A 15,494-nucleotide genomic window follows, 5' to 3' on the forward strand; every position below is an offset into this window, starting at 1 on the left:
GTCATGTTTAACAGACAAAAAAAAAATTTATGGTAACCTTGCACATGCACGTACAGAGCCATTAGCCCCCAGCAGTTATGGTCACAGCCTGTTTTTATGTAGTCTGGCCATCTAGGCACAAAAAACCCCCAACTTGTATTGGTCAGACTCACAACTTAGGTGGAAAAGATTGAGCTATAAAACACCCTTGAATTAGCTGACTGGAACTTGAATCATTTCCAAGCCCCTTGCATTGAGACAGGCAACCAAACCTATGGCTCAGAGAAACAGGCAATCATATCAGCAAGGTAAAAACCTTGCTGATCACAGTAAATCTATGAGGGTTGCAATTTGCAAGTCAAAGGATACTCCAGGGAAGAACTAAGCATTTGCCTGTATGTAAGATGTAGAGGAAAATAACCTTGGAAAGTCTATGCCTTGAAATAAGCCATACTAGAAATTTTTTAAATACTTACCTCTCTATTTTGATACCCATAAAGTCCCACACCAGTAAGAGGAACACAATATAAACACAAAAAACTTTATCTACATCATCTAGTTGTACCATCTATTGACCCCTCCCTCCACGGGCAACTGTCATTCATGTGTCTGTTGTCCTCAGTTTTGTTTCTGCCCACATGAGTGCGGAAGTTGGGGGGTTTGTTCATCATAATAGAGCATTTAAAAAATTAAGTTTATTATAAAAATTTATATTTTTACAAACCTCTCTATTATGATAAACAATTCCCACAAAGAAAAGGGAGTTGGGTGCATGTATGAGAACCTAAAAATTAAAACCCCAAGAGAAGTGTATAAATTTTGTCCAGAAAGAGACAGCTTACTTAATAATTGGAAACCATCTACTCATAATGCCAATAGTTAAAGACTAAGAACCTCTGAAAATGGGTGGTGGGTTCCTTACAAGGAAAGCACTCTTAGTCCAATAACTAAGAGTGCTCTGCAGGGAAACATCAGTTAAAGAATGGAAGCCCTTGCCTAACACAAAACTAGGCACATTTATACTCCCAAAACTCAACTAATTCCTAACTAAACGGGAAAACAAAAGTAACACTACCCTAATTGCTCAGGATATGAGTTGTCCTGCTGGCATGAGGTGCAAAAGAGCTCTGCAATCTTCATACTGTATTTCTAAATCCGATAATTAAATAAATGCAAATACTGAGCTACATCCCCACTGCACTGCATTTACAACCTTCTCCAGAGAGAAGTTTTAAGAAAACTAAAAGAGAATGCCACAGCTCTCATGTCATGGAACTTGATCTTCAATAGGAGCATGACGGAAGGGTCTAGATTGGCATGCACTTCCATAACCAAGATCTTACCGAATAAAGCCATAGCATTCTTAGGCACTGGAACATCTGGCATCCTGTGGCTTCAAAAAAAAAGGTTCTTGACACTATGTCTGAGATCCCTAGTCTTTTGCACTTTAAGCAAAAGTGCTTTGACTGGACACAGGGAGGAGTCTTCATCTAGAACCAAGGAGGGCAGACTGGGGATTTCAAAAGAACAAGGCAGAGCTTGAGACTCAAAATTACCTTTGCCCTGAAGATGGCAAAAGAAAAAGAAAAGGACTGCTCCTTGGTATGTAAAGCCCACATTACAGGAGTGGGCCTGAAGCTCATCGACTCTTTTAGCTGAGGCTAAAACCAGCAAGCTTAGGGTCTTCACTGCCAAATGCTTAAAGGAACTTGTAGTCAAGGGTTTGAATGGGACACACAGGAATTTATCTGGAAAGAGTATATGGGTTCCTTAATGTTCATGTTTGAGGGGATATCCAATCTTTAGTATACCTTAAACCTGAAGCTAGTATGATATCCATTGATTGCTGGGACTGACAAACCTTTGGTATGGCAAAGGTAAATTAAGATTTAATTAGGTTATTTAAAGAGGTACAGGTACAGGAAACCCCTCTGTAATGACATCAGCCTCTATATACCAGCCATCTCCTTTGGTATAGGGTGTTTGTTGAAAGCCTCATGGAATTAAGATGGCCTTTCTACATTCCTTGGAAAAGCCTCTCACTTGCTGAGACAGTTAATAGTTCCAATGCAGTCAGCTGCAGCATGAGGAGGTTTTGATGAAAAACTTTGCAACTGGGCTCTTTAACCTTAAACGCCTGTTGGGCGTTTAAAAAAGCGTCGACTAAAATTGTCTATTGAATGCAAATGGACTAGCAAACATCAACTACATAAAATTTCAACCTTCAGTCAACTGACTTCGACAAAATGGTCGAAAAATGCAATTATAGCTAAAACTCTTACATTCTAGTAATATTCAATCATGTACCTTCATTTTGCAACAAATTGGAAGTCTCTAGCACAATATTTCGATTTATGGTGAATTTTTGAAAAAACTTTTTCTTACGCATTTCAGAAATTCTTTCGTCATTTTGTCGTAATTTTTGCACTGTTTTATATTAGTCGTTACAAAAGTTTTATACTGTAAAAATGTGTGCAATTTCATGTAGAATACAACAGAAAATAACTCATGGTTGTAGCTTTTATCAGTTTTGAAATATTTTCATATAAATCCCGATAACTGCCAAAATTTCAAGCTTGAAATGGTAAAAACGCAATTATAAGCTAAAACTGTTACATTCTTGTAATATTCAATCATGTACCTTCATTTTGCAACAAACTGGAAGTCTCTAGACAATATTTCAATTTATGGTGAATTTCTGAAAAAAAAATTTTTTCCTTATCTGCAGTCCATCTCAGAAATTCTTTCGTCATGTTGTCATAATGTTTGCATCGTTTTAATTAGTCGTTACATAAACTTTTATATATGAAAATGTGTGCAATTTCATGTAGAATACAACAGAAATTAGCTCATGGTTGTAGCTTTTATCAGTTTTGAAATATTTTCATATAAATCACGATAACTGCAAAATTTCAACCTTCAGTCAACTTTAACTTCGACCGAAATGGTAAAAAACGCAATTGTAAGCTAAAACTCTTACATTCTAGTAATATTCAATCATTTACCTTCATTTTGCAATAAATTGGAAGTCTCTAGCACAATATTTCGATTTATGGTGAATTTTTAAAAAACATTTTCCTTACGTCTGCCAAACTTCGGCTGAACATCTCAGAAATTCTTTCGTCTAATGTAAATAATATTTGCACCGTTTTTATATTAGTCGTTACATAAAGTTTTATATATGAAAATGTGCTCATTTACAATACAACAAAAAATAACTCATGGTTGTAGCTTTTATCAGTTTTGAAATATTTTCATATAAATCACGATAAATAGAAAAAATTCACTTTTGGTCAACTTTAACTTGACCGGGTCTGCAATTGTAAGCTAAAACACTTACAGTCTAGTAATATTCAATCAATTAGCTTCATTTTTCAACAAACAGGAAGTCTCTAGACAATATGTCGATTTATGGTGAATTTTTGAAAAAATTTTTTACGTCCAGCGTTAATGCATCATTTTGTGATAATATTTTCTCTGTGTTGCTTTGAGTTTTTAAAATTTGTTATATACCAAAATCATCGCAATTTAGTGTACAATACAACTAAAAAAATTAAGTCATTAGCTTTAACCGTTTTGCCTTATATCTGAGTTTGTATACAATTATATAAAAGTTTTTCTGTCATATATTCCAATATTTATATATGATAATGATATTTTTTTATTTCTGATGGTTGCATACTAAACTTCAGGCAATGACAAAAAAATGACCAAAAATGAACTCTTAATCTTAAAAACTAAAGCGTGCTGTGATTTTTTGAAAAAACTTTTTCGCTTTAGCTAACTCACGAACACATACTCTCTAACTTTTTTGTAAATAGGCTTGCGTTAAAATTTGTTAAGTAGATCCTTCCCTGAAAGAAGAAGCCAAAGAGAGATCTCAGATAGAGATCACTAGGAGTTCATGGCCTCCTGAAAGGCCTAAGAGAAAAAGACTCAGACCTACAGCAAGCACGCTGCTCTCCGCTACATCTGCATCCTGTCTACCTGCACTGTGCTTAATTCTACTGCATGCATCTTTTGGGGACCACACAACTTGTCTAAGACTTGCACCAGGTTGGTCAGAGGAGAGAGACAATAGAGACAAACCATTTCCTCTCCCTGACATACTCCAAGTTTCCTATATAGGCAGTCCAAGCTTACCGGCGGCACTGGTTAACAGCGTTTTGGTATTACAGCGCTTGGCTAGCGATGTTGTTAACCAGATTTTCAGCGCCGATCTCCAGTTAATGGCGCCATTAAGCGGGGGTTTTGGCACTGATATCCGATTTACAGCACCATTAAGCGGGGTTTTCGGCGCTATTATCACCAATTTTTGATTAGTGGCACTCAGCCAGGAAAGGAACCCCCACCATTAACCAGGGACTGCCTGTAGCTCCAAAAAGGTGAGAACGTGGAAGGCCCCACTAGCGCATGACACTATACACGTAGCTATCATAACAGAGAGGCAAGGGTCATTTCATATGAGAGGATTAAGGTAGCAAAGATGAGCCTTCAAGTCTGGAATCTTAACTGAAGCAGGTAGAACCTATTCCTCTGCTACTACAGGTCCTAATGAGCATGAGTGTTACCATTTTTGCACTAAAGTCATATGGTAGTGGCTTAGAAAAGTTGTTTGGCATCTCCATGTACCTGCCATTAAAACCAAGATGCCACTAGTTTTTCAAACCAAAGATGTAAACAAGGCTCTGATTTCATGAACTCATGCTGCTCACCATCCACTATGTTAGCAAATGCTTTCAAAAGACAGTGAGGTACCATATTCTTTGTCACTTGCTCTTTAGCACATCCCATAGAAAGGAAGTCTTGACCTATCTTCCTAGTCTTTGGTTCTTTGAAGATGGTCCCCTGTTCTTGGAATGGACTAATTGAGAAGGGATGGCAAAGGGCATAGTTGAATGGTCCAGGCTATCTGGTATTTGTGATTTTTCTGCAAAGTCAGCTACAAACGACAAACCTAAGGATTTCCAATCCTTGGCATAAGTAACTTTATCAGAAAGCACAAGAAGTGCGCTGACTAGTCTTGAAGACAATATATGTGCCACATGACAATCCATCTTCCCGACTTAGCATGGAAAACACGCTGGTATGCAAGCAGTTAGCTTGCCCAGGTAATTCCTTGGGTGCAGTTGCCCTCAGGTTCCAACTTCTTTTATGACTTGTATGGCTTAGTGGGTAGTGCCCTTGCCTTTCAATTGAAAGACCTGGGTTCAATCCTGATGTGAGTCAGAAATCTATTTCTGTTCCACACATGATTGTGTGTTGATTTTATTCTCTCACTCTCTCTCTCTCTCTCTCTCTCTCTCTCTCTCTCTCTCTCTCTCTCTCTCTCTATATATATATATATATATATATATATATATATATATATATATATATATATATATATATATATATATATATATATATATATATATATATATATATAAATATATATACAGTATACTATATATATAACTAATATATATATATATATATATATATATATATATATATATATATATATATATATTTATATATATATATATATATGTATGTATGTATGTATGTACATACATACATACATACATACATACATACATTACATACATACATAAATACATACACACACACACACACACACACACACACACACACACACACATATATATATATATATATATATATATATATATATATATATATATATATATATATATATATATATATATATATATATATATATATATATATATATATATATATTTCTGAGTCCAGCCCACGTGTCACCCGGTGAAATTCCATTGATGCACAATTTCTAGGTATAAAATGCTAGATATACCAGAGAAAAAGAGCTTTCAGGAAAGCTGGGGTTACTACCCCCAGATCGAGCGTCTTCTCTAAGGAAGGCGTCGGTATAACGAAGGTGAGTGAAGGATCACTACCACGGAGTCTTACTCGAAAGATATCTCCCTGTTAAAACCCCAGAAGAGAGCGGTGAGCCGTTACAGCCCCTACACACAAACGCCCGCCAGTTCGGCGACACCAGCGCCACCTACCTTATTCCATTTTCTAGCACGTGTCTGCAACCACTTCTTTTTGTGCTTGTGCCCTTTACTGGATTATTTTTCCATTTAATCATGTCATCGAGCAGCTTTACCATCTCCAAGTTAAGTACCATCTTATTGTGGGGTTTTGTTCGATAAATTGGCTGTAACTGTCTCGGTTTTTCACAATTATGAGAACTTATGACGCCACGGCGTCCTCTGCCAGCCATGTCGACATGGAGGCAACCCCATCAGTCTTTTTCTGTTGGGGTTGTCTCCTTGTCGTTATATGTTTTCATTGCCCCTGGTTCTCCTCCTGGCGGGTTTCTGCGGTGGCCCCCTTTTTTTCGAGTCTTATATATTTGTTAGGCCTTACGGTCCATTTTAGGGTGATGCTCCATCCAGGTCCCCCAGGCTGGGTTCCTTGCTTTTACTTAGTCTACATTAAGGCTATATATATTTTTTATTTTTCTTGGCGATGGTGCTCTATTTTGTTTTTATTCATTGTTTACCTCCTCGAGTGGCGGCAGCCTCAGATCTAACCGCTTCCCGGTAGGCTCGCACCCTCGTATGAGCACATTTTTATTTATTCTGTGTTTTTGTGTGTGATGGTTTATTACAGTGTGGTCTTCCCTTGCCTATTACATAGGCTCGTATTGCTTCCTTCCTCTCGCCCTTGGCGTGGAGGATCCATCAGGTTGAGGGAGTTTTGGTTGCTGTTTCCTCCGTGGTCGTTTTTGGGGTGGCAGAGTGAGCCCCCCAGTTCTCTTCCTTCCTTTGGAGGAATAGAGTTCTTTGGGTGTGTCTCCTCTAGGCTAGTCGCCTTTTTGCCCCCTCTTTTTAATGATCCCGGTTGGCTCTCGGCACAAAATTTCTCTCTGTTTGTTTGCCTTCCTCCTCCCTTCCCGCACTCCTTCCGTTACCTAGGCTATGCTTGGTTCGGTATTTTATTAGGCTTCGCCTAGTCAGGAGTTGGGCATTGAGGCTCGGTCGCATCCCTCCCCTAGTAGTAGGCCACCCTCCTATGTTTTCATTATGCTTGGAGCGGTGTGTGTGTGCAGTTGAGCGGGTGAATCATTTTCCCTTGTCTCCTGTTTTCATTCTCGTAGCCTACCACTCTTCCCTACCCCACCACCTCCCCCCTTCCCCCCCTCCCCAGCTTTGCTCTACTCGTGCGGGTGACGCTAGATGGCGTTTTCTCGAGTTGAGGACCCCCCGGTAGAGGGATTAAAACCCTCCCATACAGTCCCAAACATCGCTGTGTTTGTGTTGGTGGTTCGTTTACTAAGCGCTCCGACTTCGAACGGGTTCACAACACTCTCTCCCCACTTTCTTTCCTCCCGTCGGGTTTCTTGGTTGGATTGTTTATACTTGCTCCGGCTTATGTTATACCTAGGGTTGCCACCCGTTCTGTAAAAACAGATTATTCTGTATTTAAGAGTGAGATGACTGCGTTCTGTATTGAACCAATACAGAACATAAATTTGTTCTGTATTTGGCTGTCAGAACATCATTATTTTAAAATTACATTGGCATATTTTTCAATCAATCTTGCCAGACTGCAAAATTATGCTTTTGTCACTCACTGGTTGCCTTGAAAACGTGTGGTAAATGCGGGATTAATGAGCAGTGCGCGTCTGTCTCGCACCTCCCTACTCAGCCATAACCCCCCTACACACACACCCCCACCCCAGCACCAGCCTGGCCAGCGAAACCTAGGGCCGCGTGTCATGTTTTAGTACTCCGGTTGGCTATTAGATGAAATGACTACTTCTACAAGTTCCTCTGGCTCACTCAAGTCTATTCCTCCTACAAAGAAGCTCAGGCGACTTCAAAAATATCGAAATGAGTGGGAGACTGAGTATCCATGGCTCAGCAGTGTTGATAACAGTTTGAAAGCAAATTGTCGAATATGTCGAAGACAGTTTTTCAGTTAGCAATGGTGGGTTAAGTGATGTGAAGCAGCATGCAAAAGGAGACCAACACATCCGTTATGCCAAAAGTCAGAAGACTGAGACAGCTATCTCAAACTTTTTGGTTGCTGAGCGGTCAACAGATGCAGATTCTGTAGGCACAAAAATCTTTAATAGTTTTGTTATTAGTTATCATATCATCCACACTTTGCATATTGTTTCTATATTCTTATGGTTATTTATTATTTTTTTAAATACAAAAACAATACTTTTCCCAGTTTATTTTATATTCCAAAGAAAATAAAGATTATAATTCATTAGAAAAGGAAAAAGTTGCTCACTTTCAAATATTATATATATATATATATATATATATATATATATATATATATATATATATATATATATATATAAATAATATATATATATATATATATATATATATATATATATACATACCTACCTACCTACCTACCTACATACATACATACACACTATATATATATATATATATATATATATATATATATATATATACACCACACAAATATGCATACACACATACACACAATATTTACCCAAATATTTTAATGGCAAAAGTAAGATGCTTAAAGAAGTTAAAGGTCAAAGTCAGCTTCGTTTTTTTTTTTTTTTTTTTGTTGATTACAGGAAATGACTGGTTAAGGCTGAAAGTCTGATTCATTAAATAAACCAAACGTGTTTGTCTATAAATAAACAGAGCCTTGAAAACTTATATGCCATGTGTGCAGCTTTGATACCAGGTAAAGCTCGCGCCTATTTAATTATTTCAGTTATCATCTCCATGTTGTTCCTTCCAGAATTCAGAACCTCTTGATGTGGGTGGGGGCTTAGGGGGTAAGCAGCTGGGCTCTGATGGCTAGTGGATATTTTATTAATTTGGTCTTGGATCTTACTTGCTGATTCTACTAAATTTTGTCAGGCCTTTCTCTCCCCTACTGGCAATTTTTTCCTTTCTGCTAGGTGCTGAATAACCACAAGGTTCTTGCACCTGGTCCAATTGGCACAACTTTTCATACAAATAAATCATCATATTGATTGATTGTAATGTTTAACCAGCCAATTAAATTAGTACAACATGTAACAGTACTATATCCTCCTCTTATAGGTGACAGCTGGGAGCTGGCCCATGTATACCACACTGTGAAGCACAATTTGAGTTACAATTCTGCAGACTGTGGACAGAAGCTATACCAGAAAATATTCAGGGACTCTAAAATAGGAAAGAAAATTTCGTGTGGAAGAACCAAAGCAGAGGCACTAGTAACAAATGTTCTTGCACCCAAGGCAGTGTGTGGCATAATCAATATTCTAACAGCTGGTCAGAAACCCCTCCTATTTTGTATTCAGACAGATGCTTCCAACAAAGGAAACAGGAAAATGTTTCCTCTTGCAGTACAATACTTCACACCAGAGGATGGAGTCCAGAACAAGATAGTTGATTTTATAGAGAATCTGATTCTTCTGCTGAGGGGATTGTGAGCTGTATTGTACATTCACTAGAGAAACTAGGCCTGTCATTGAATCAAGTGTCTGCCTTCAGTGCTGACAATACCAATGTGAATTATGGAATTCATAATTCTGTCTACACCAAATTGTGTAAGGCACAGAAGCATCTTCTTCAAGGAAACTGCCATGCACACATAGTACATAACACAGTTAAACATGCATTGGACAACTTATCTGTAGACGTTGAGAACGTGGTGCTGAAGATATACAGTTTCTTCTCCTCTTCTGCAAAAAGGAGGGAATCCTAAAGGAGTTTTGTGTATTCTGTGAAGTGGAATTCAGAGAAATGCTGCGTCACATCACAACCAGATGGCTGTCACTGAATCCAGCCATCTCAGGGTTTTGCAAAGTTGGACTGCTCTGAAGTCATATTTTATCAGTCTTGGGAATGAATGTCCCAGGCAGATCAGAACCATACTGAAGCTTCCTTTGGATGCAGATGAGGTGAATGAACAAGAAGCAGACGTCATTCAAGTATACCTTCTTTTCTGTAACAACATATTGTCCATCTTTGAAGATGTCGTCAAGAAACTTGAAAAAAAACGAAACAACTGTCATTGACCTCTGCCCCATTATGAAGGCTTTCAGGAACAAGCTCATGCAAAGAAGAAAGGATAGTTTCTATGGCTACCTGACAGAAGTAAAGCTGCAGCAGCTTTCTTCATCAGAAACAAACACTGCAAACATAGATTTTCAAAGCATTCCTTAGTACTGCCATCACATATGTTAGATAAGTGGTTTGACTTTTCAGAGGAAAATTGGCTGTCCTTCCTCCATCCTCTCTTACTCAAAACTGAGATACACTTTTCTGATATGGAGAAACTAGTTGAGAAACTCGAATTGATCACCAGACTCAGTGTCAACATGGATGAGCTGTATGATGAATTAACAGTTATTAATGTAATTCTGGAAAGGCTAAAGGAGGAGAAGACTGGAAGTCCAAAGACACAGCTGGCAGGTGGATGGCTGTCTTCAAACCTCTGACCAGACTCCCTCCCTAACATGCTGTGTGTCCTCTCTTACATACTGAGTGTGCCAGCTTCAACGGGTTATGTTGAAAGGATATTCTCAATTATGCAAAACAAGTGGACTGACACCAGGAATAGGTGCTCCATTGAGCTCATTAAATCCGAACTCCTTGTAACCCTTAATTTCGAACAGAGTTGTGCTGACTTTCTCACAACCATTGAGCAGGATAAAAGGCTTCTTGCTGCAGCAAGGAGCAACACAAAATATTCATGGAAAAAGTAGGAATCCTGGGAATGACCAACATGCTTGGTGTATTTCCTTGATTCACTGAAAGTTTGTATGATGTTACTTTTAAATGGCTATTTGTATTGTAGTTCAGCAGTGGGAATGAATCCTGTATTTTCTTTTGTATATTACTGAAAGAATAAAATAAACTTGAAGGTATATAATATAATATGATATTTTTTCATTGTGTCACAGAATGTCATTTTGTTTTTATTTTCTATAGACTTGTCAGTTGTCACTTCAGTGATAATTGACAACCTCAAAACTGCAAGCTTCTAGTCCTCATCAAATATGAAACATCTCTTCCTCACCCTCATGTTAGCTGCACAAAAGGCTTAGAATGCGCCAGAAATAGGACACATTTCAAAAATTTTCTTGGGAGCTCCCAGCACGACCCTAAACCCAGCTGAAAAGACTTGCTCCATTCAACGCCATAACTTTTCCTCCTTATACAACTCCCGGTACTATATGTTCTGTATTTTTCTGAGCTCAAGGTGGCAACCCTAGTTATACCTGGCCTATCATGACGAGCATCTTACCCACCTTGTTTCACTGGCGGGGAAGTCCGAGAGGAGGGGAATATATAAAGGGGCGGATCCCTCCGGTCTCCGGAGTGGTTTGCTCCTTTTACCATCACTTGTTTATTTTTATTGATTATATATACATATTCATATAAGTGTATTTATCTAACAGTGGGCTTCTCCTCCGTCCCTACCTTTATATATGCTATTGAGTCGGTTCTGCGCCCGGGGTTCCGACGTTGTTTTTACTGGCAACCCTTGCGGTGAGTTCCTGTTGTCTCATACCTTTCATTCCGCCAGAGTATTCCGGGTCTGAAGTAATTTACCTTCCACTCTGTGTAGTTTGAAGCTTGTTGGCCTAGTTTTTAACGAGGGTTTCCTCTCCACGGAGCATTCGGTTGCAAGCTGAAATTCCCGGCCTTCCCGGCTTTAGATTGCTTAGAGTGGTAGGTTCATGTACTTTTTACACTTACAGACTGTTCGCTGTGAGGAGCCGGGGTGCACCGCTTCATTACAGCAACCTTATGGACACGTAGTGTGCCGGACCCACGCTGGTTGTGCGGTCCGGTTGGACGACCTGGTAGTCTGGCACCCCGACGGCTGTGAGGTTTGCTTCGCTTTGTGTGCGAGTGTCCAGGACGAGTCGGTAAGTGATAGTTTTCTTCCGTATTACGTTCCTCATATCGAAATAGTGTTTATGTGGTTCTCGAACTGTTCTTTCGTTCTGCTAATTGTCGGTTCTCTTACAGGCGGACGAGTCCTCCAAGAAGTCTTCCTTGGAATCTCTCCGCGCTTGGGTGGCTGGGTTCAGGAGGAACGTTCCGTCGGGGAAGCCCTATGTCCTCGACGCTAAGTTGAGGGACCTGCTCTACCCCGGCGCACGGGTGGCGGCCGCAGTGCCAGAAGAACTTGCCACCCCCATCATCCAGCAGATCCGGGATGCGACCCAGCCACCCCAAGTGGACATCCTTTATGCTGAGGTTTCGGAGGGCATCGCCGCTTTAGACTTGGACCTGGAACCCATGAATACGGAACAGGACCAGGTGGTAAGTAGCGAGGTAAGTGAGGTTGTGGGGGAGGGCCCCCTTTTTGACTCCCCAGCTTCTTCAGTGTCTTCCTTTTCAGGTTTTGTAAAGTCTTCCTCCTTGGGTGATAGAGCTCCATCAGCTATCCCCAAGTTGAAGTTGAAGACTTCATGGAAGGCGAAGGGCTTTAAGTCCTCGTCTTCCAGGAAAGCCTTGCCTTTCCCCCCGTCGAAGGCTAAGGTCTCAGCACCTGTAGCCTCCGGGAGCAAGTCTGGTTCCTCCGGCAAAGGCGCGAGTAAGAGGGCATCAAAACCAAGCTCTCCTCGCCAGCCTGCCTTTGACGCGGAGACTTTCACTAACCAGCTCTTTGAACGGTTCTCGGCGGAGGTCGAGTCCAAATTTACCCAAATATCAGGGAAGTTGACCAGCCATGACAACATACTGGCGGGAATAGCTCGCCCAGGCGGAGCCGAACCCCAGTATGCCATCCCCGATACGGCGGATCTCCCTCCCTTTGACGTCGGGGAACCCTTGGCGTTTAAGCCCTCCGGGCTATTCAGCATGAGGGCACCTTAACGGTGGAAGGTCTTGGCACGAGACGGTTGGAAGAACTGAGTTCTTTCCCGCCGATCTCTTGCCCCCTACCCAGGCTTCGTTAGGCTGATGGAGGAAGCCTGGATCACGTTCAGATAAGGTTCCTAGGGGAGACAGTGATCGTCCCTAGAGACCAGGCTCAGTCAGCTCTCCTGCGCACTCTGACGGAGTGGCAGGCCGACAACACGAAACTTGACGCCTTTCAAGGGCAATTTTACTATGTTCGCCCTGGGTGACAGGTTGCCCACTCCCTGCTTGAACAAAGTCGCTCTAGCTACGGCCCGGCGTGCTTTGAGGGCAATCCCTTACCACAGTTAAGAGGAAACAGACTCCACATCCCTGGTATTCCCAGGGGTGACGAGTTTTGGACTGGACGCGCGTCCACATTTACTGTTGGGAAGCTGGACGCCTTTGCGCCGTCTCAGTTTAGCGAGCAGCTTCCCCAAAACTACCGGAAGCCTTGCTGAAGGCGGAGTTTGAGGCCCGGACTAAGCTAGCCCGATCCTTGAACTCCATCTGCCTCACTGAAGCCACTGCCGTCTCCTGTGCAGACGAGCCTTTCTTTCAGGTCTTGGCTAAATCCCTGCTGGCGGGGATTTCAGTCCGACCTGTTTGACTTTATCATGGCCAGGCTGGAATGCAGGAAATTTATTTTCGCTGATGCCACCATCCGTCACGAGCCTAACAAGCTCGTGAAGAGCTCGATCTGGGGACCTAACCTCTTCCCTGAAGAAGAGGTTACGAATGTGTTAGGGAGGCTACAAGGGCCAACCAGAGTCTGCGCTCTCGCTGGGACATTTCTGCCTACAAGCGTGAGACTACAGAATCTGGCGGCCCCAGGCGAGAGGAGGCAAACGATTCAGGAGGCATAAGAGGCCCCATCATCAGGCGGTAGTCCAAGCCGTCCCGGTCTCGGCAGTGGCACAGCCCTCCACCTCAAAGGCCCATCCCCAACAATATGTGCTGGTTCAACCAGCCCATTCCCTGCCGCGCCCTCGTATGTTGCTTCAGCAGCATACAACCCAACCTATGAGGGCCGTGGATTCTTTCACGGCCTTAATAGGAGCGCAAGGGGGAAGAGGTAGGGCTCCTCACAGAGGAAAGTCCAACACCACCCCAAGAGGTAAGCCTGGACGTGGTAGAGGGAACAAACCCGCTCCCTCCCACTGAGAACACACAGGTAGGTGGTCGCCTGTATTGGTTCAGGGACCAATGGACCTTCAGCCCTTGGGCACACAGCATTGTGTCCAAGGGTCTAGGATGGAGCTGGATCAAAGACCCTCCTCCTCTGACCAGGTTTTACCAGCCACCCTCATCAATCCTGCAGGATTACGTGGCAGAATTGCTCAACAAGCAAGCAATAAAGAAAGTAAGGCACCTAAAGTTTCAAGGCAGGTTATTCACTGTTCCCAAAAAAGACTCCGATCAGCAAAGAGTGATCCTGGATCTGTCGCGTCTAAATCTCTACATAAAATGCGACAAATTTCGCATGCTTACGGTAGCTCAGATAATGACTCTACTTCGCGCGTGGAGCCGTCACCACCTCTATCGATCTTTCAGACGCTTATTATCACGTCCCGGTTGCGCGGAGCTTCTCTCCGTTCCTGGGTTTCAGACTCAGGAATCAAGCCTACTCTTTCAGAGTCATGCCCTTCAGTCTAAACATTGCGCCCAGGATATTTACCAAGCTGGCGGACATGGTAGTTCAACAACTCCGGTCCTGAGGGATATCCCTAGCAGCGTACCTGGACGATTGGATAATTTGGGCTCCAACAGTTCTAGAGTGTCGGAAGGCTACGTCCATAGTCATCAACTTCCTGGAGTCGTTAGGTTTTCAGCTGAACAGAGAGAAGTCCCGCCTGACTCGAGTCCCGGTTTCAGTGGCTGGGTCTCCAGTGGGATCTGTCCTCTCACACGTTATCCCTCCCGCCTCCCAAGAGGAAGGAGATAGCATCTCTCACCAGGAAATTTCTGAAAAACCAATCAGCATCCCACCGGACCCAAGAAAGAATCCTTGGGTCTCTTCAATTTGCCTCAGTGACGGACCTGCTCTTAAAAGCAAAATTAAAAGACATAAACAGAGTGTGGCGGAGTCGAGCCAATGTCAAGCTCAGAGACAAGGTCTCCTCTATTCCTCGAATCTTAAAGGCGAGACTGCGGCCTTGGTCCACAGTCAGTGGCCTGTCCAAGACAGTTCCGCTTCAGTTTCCCCCCCGGCACTAGTTGTTCACACGGACGCTTCCCTAAGCGGCTGGGGAGGATATTCACCAAAACAAAAGTACAAGGAACGTGGTCCACAATGTTTCAGCAGTTCCATATAAACACCCTGGAAGCTATGGCGGTTTTTCTAACTCTAAAGAAAATCCGCCCCCCCAACCGGATTCATATCAGGCTGGTATTGGACAGCGCAGTAGTAGTTCATTGCATCAACAGGGGCGGCTCCAAATCAGGTCGAGTAAACCAGGTGATGGTTGCTATTTTCTCCCTGGCGAACAAGCACAGCTGGCATCTGTCAGCCACCCACCTAGCGGGGGTGCGGAACGTGGTGGCAGATTCCCTGTCCAGGGCTACTCCGTTGGAGACGGAGTGGTCCCTGGACGGGGAATCCTTCAATTGGATTTGTCGCCAGGTTCC

At 42.3% G+C, this 15,494-nt stretch overlaps 1 protein-coding gene across 3 annotated transcripts in view; it reads right to left on the reverse strand.

Moving 5' to 3' along the window:
• Window positions 1–15,494, reverse strand: part of Slimp (Seryl-tRNA synthetase-like insect mitochondrial protein) — a 107,334-nt gene that overhangs the window by 50,540 nt on the left and 41,300 nt on the right. The window lies entirely within an intron of this gene.

The sequence above is a fragment of the Macrobrachium rosenbergii genome, chromosome 2 (genome assembly GCF_040412425.1).
Source record: "Macrobrachium rosenbergii isolate ZJJX-2024 chromosome 2, ASM4041242v1, whole genome shotgun sequence".
NCBI lineage: Eukaryota > Metazoa > Arthropoda > Malacostraca > Decapoda > Palaemonidae > Macrobrachium > Macrobrachium rosenbergii.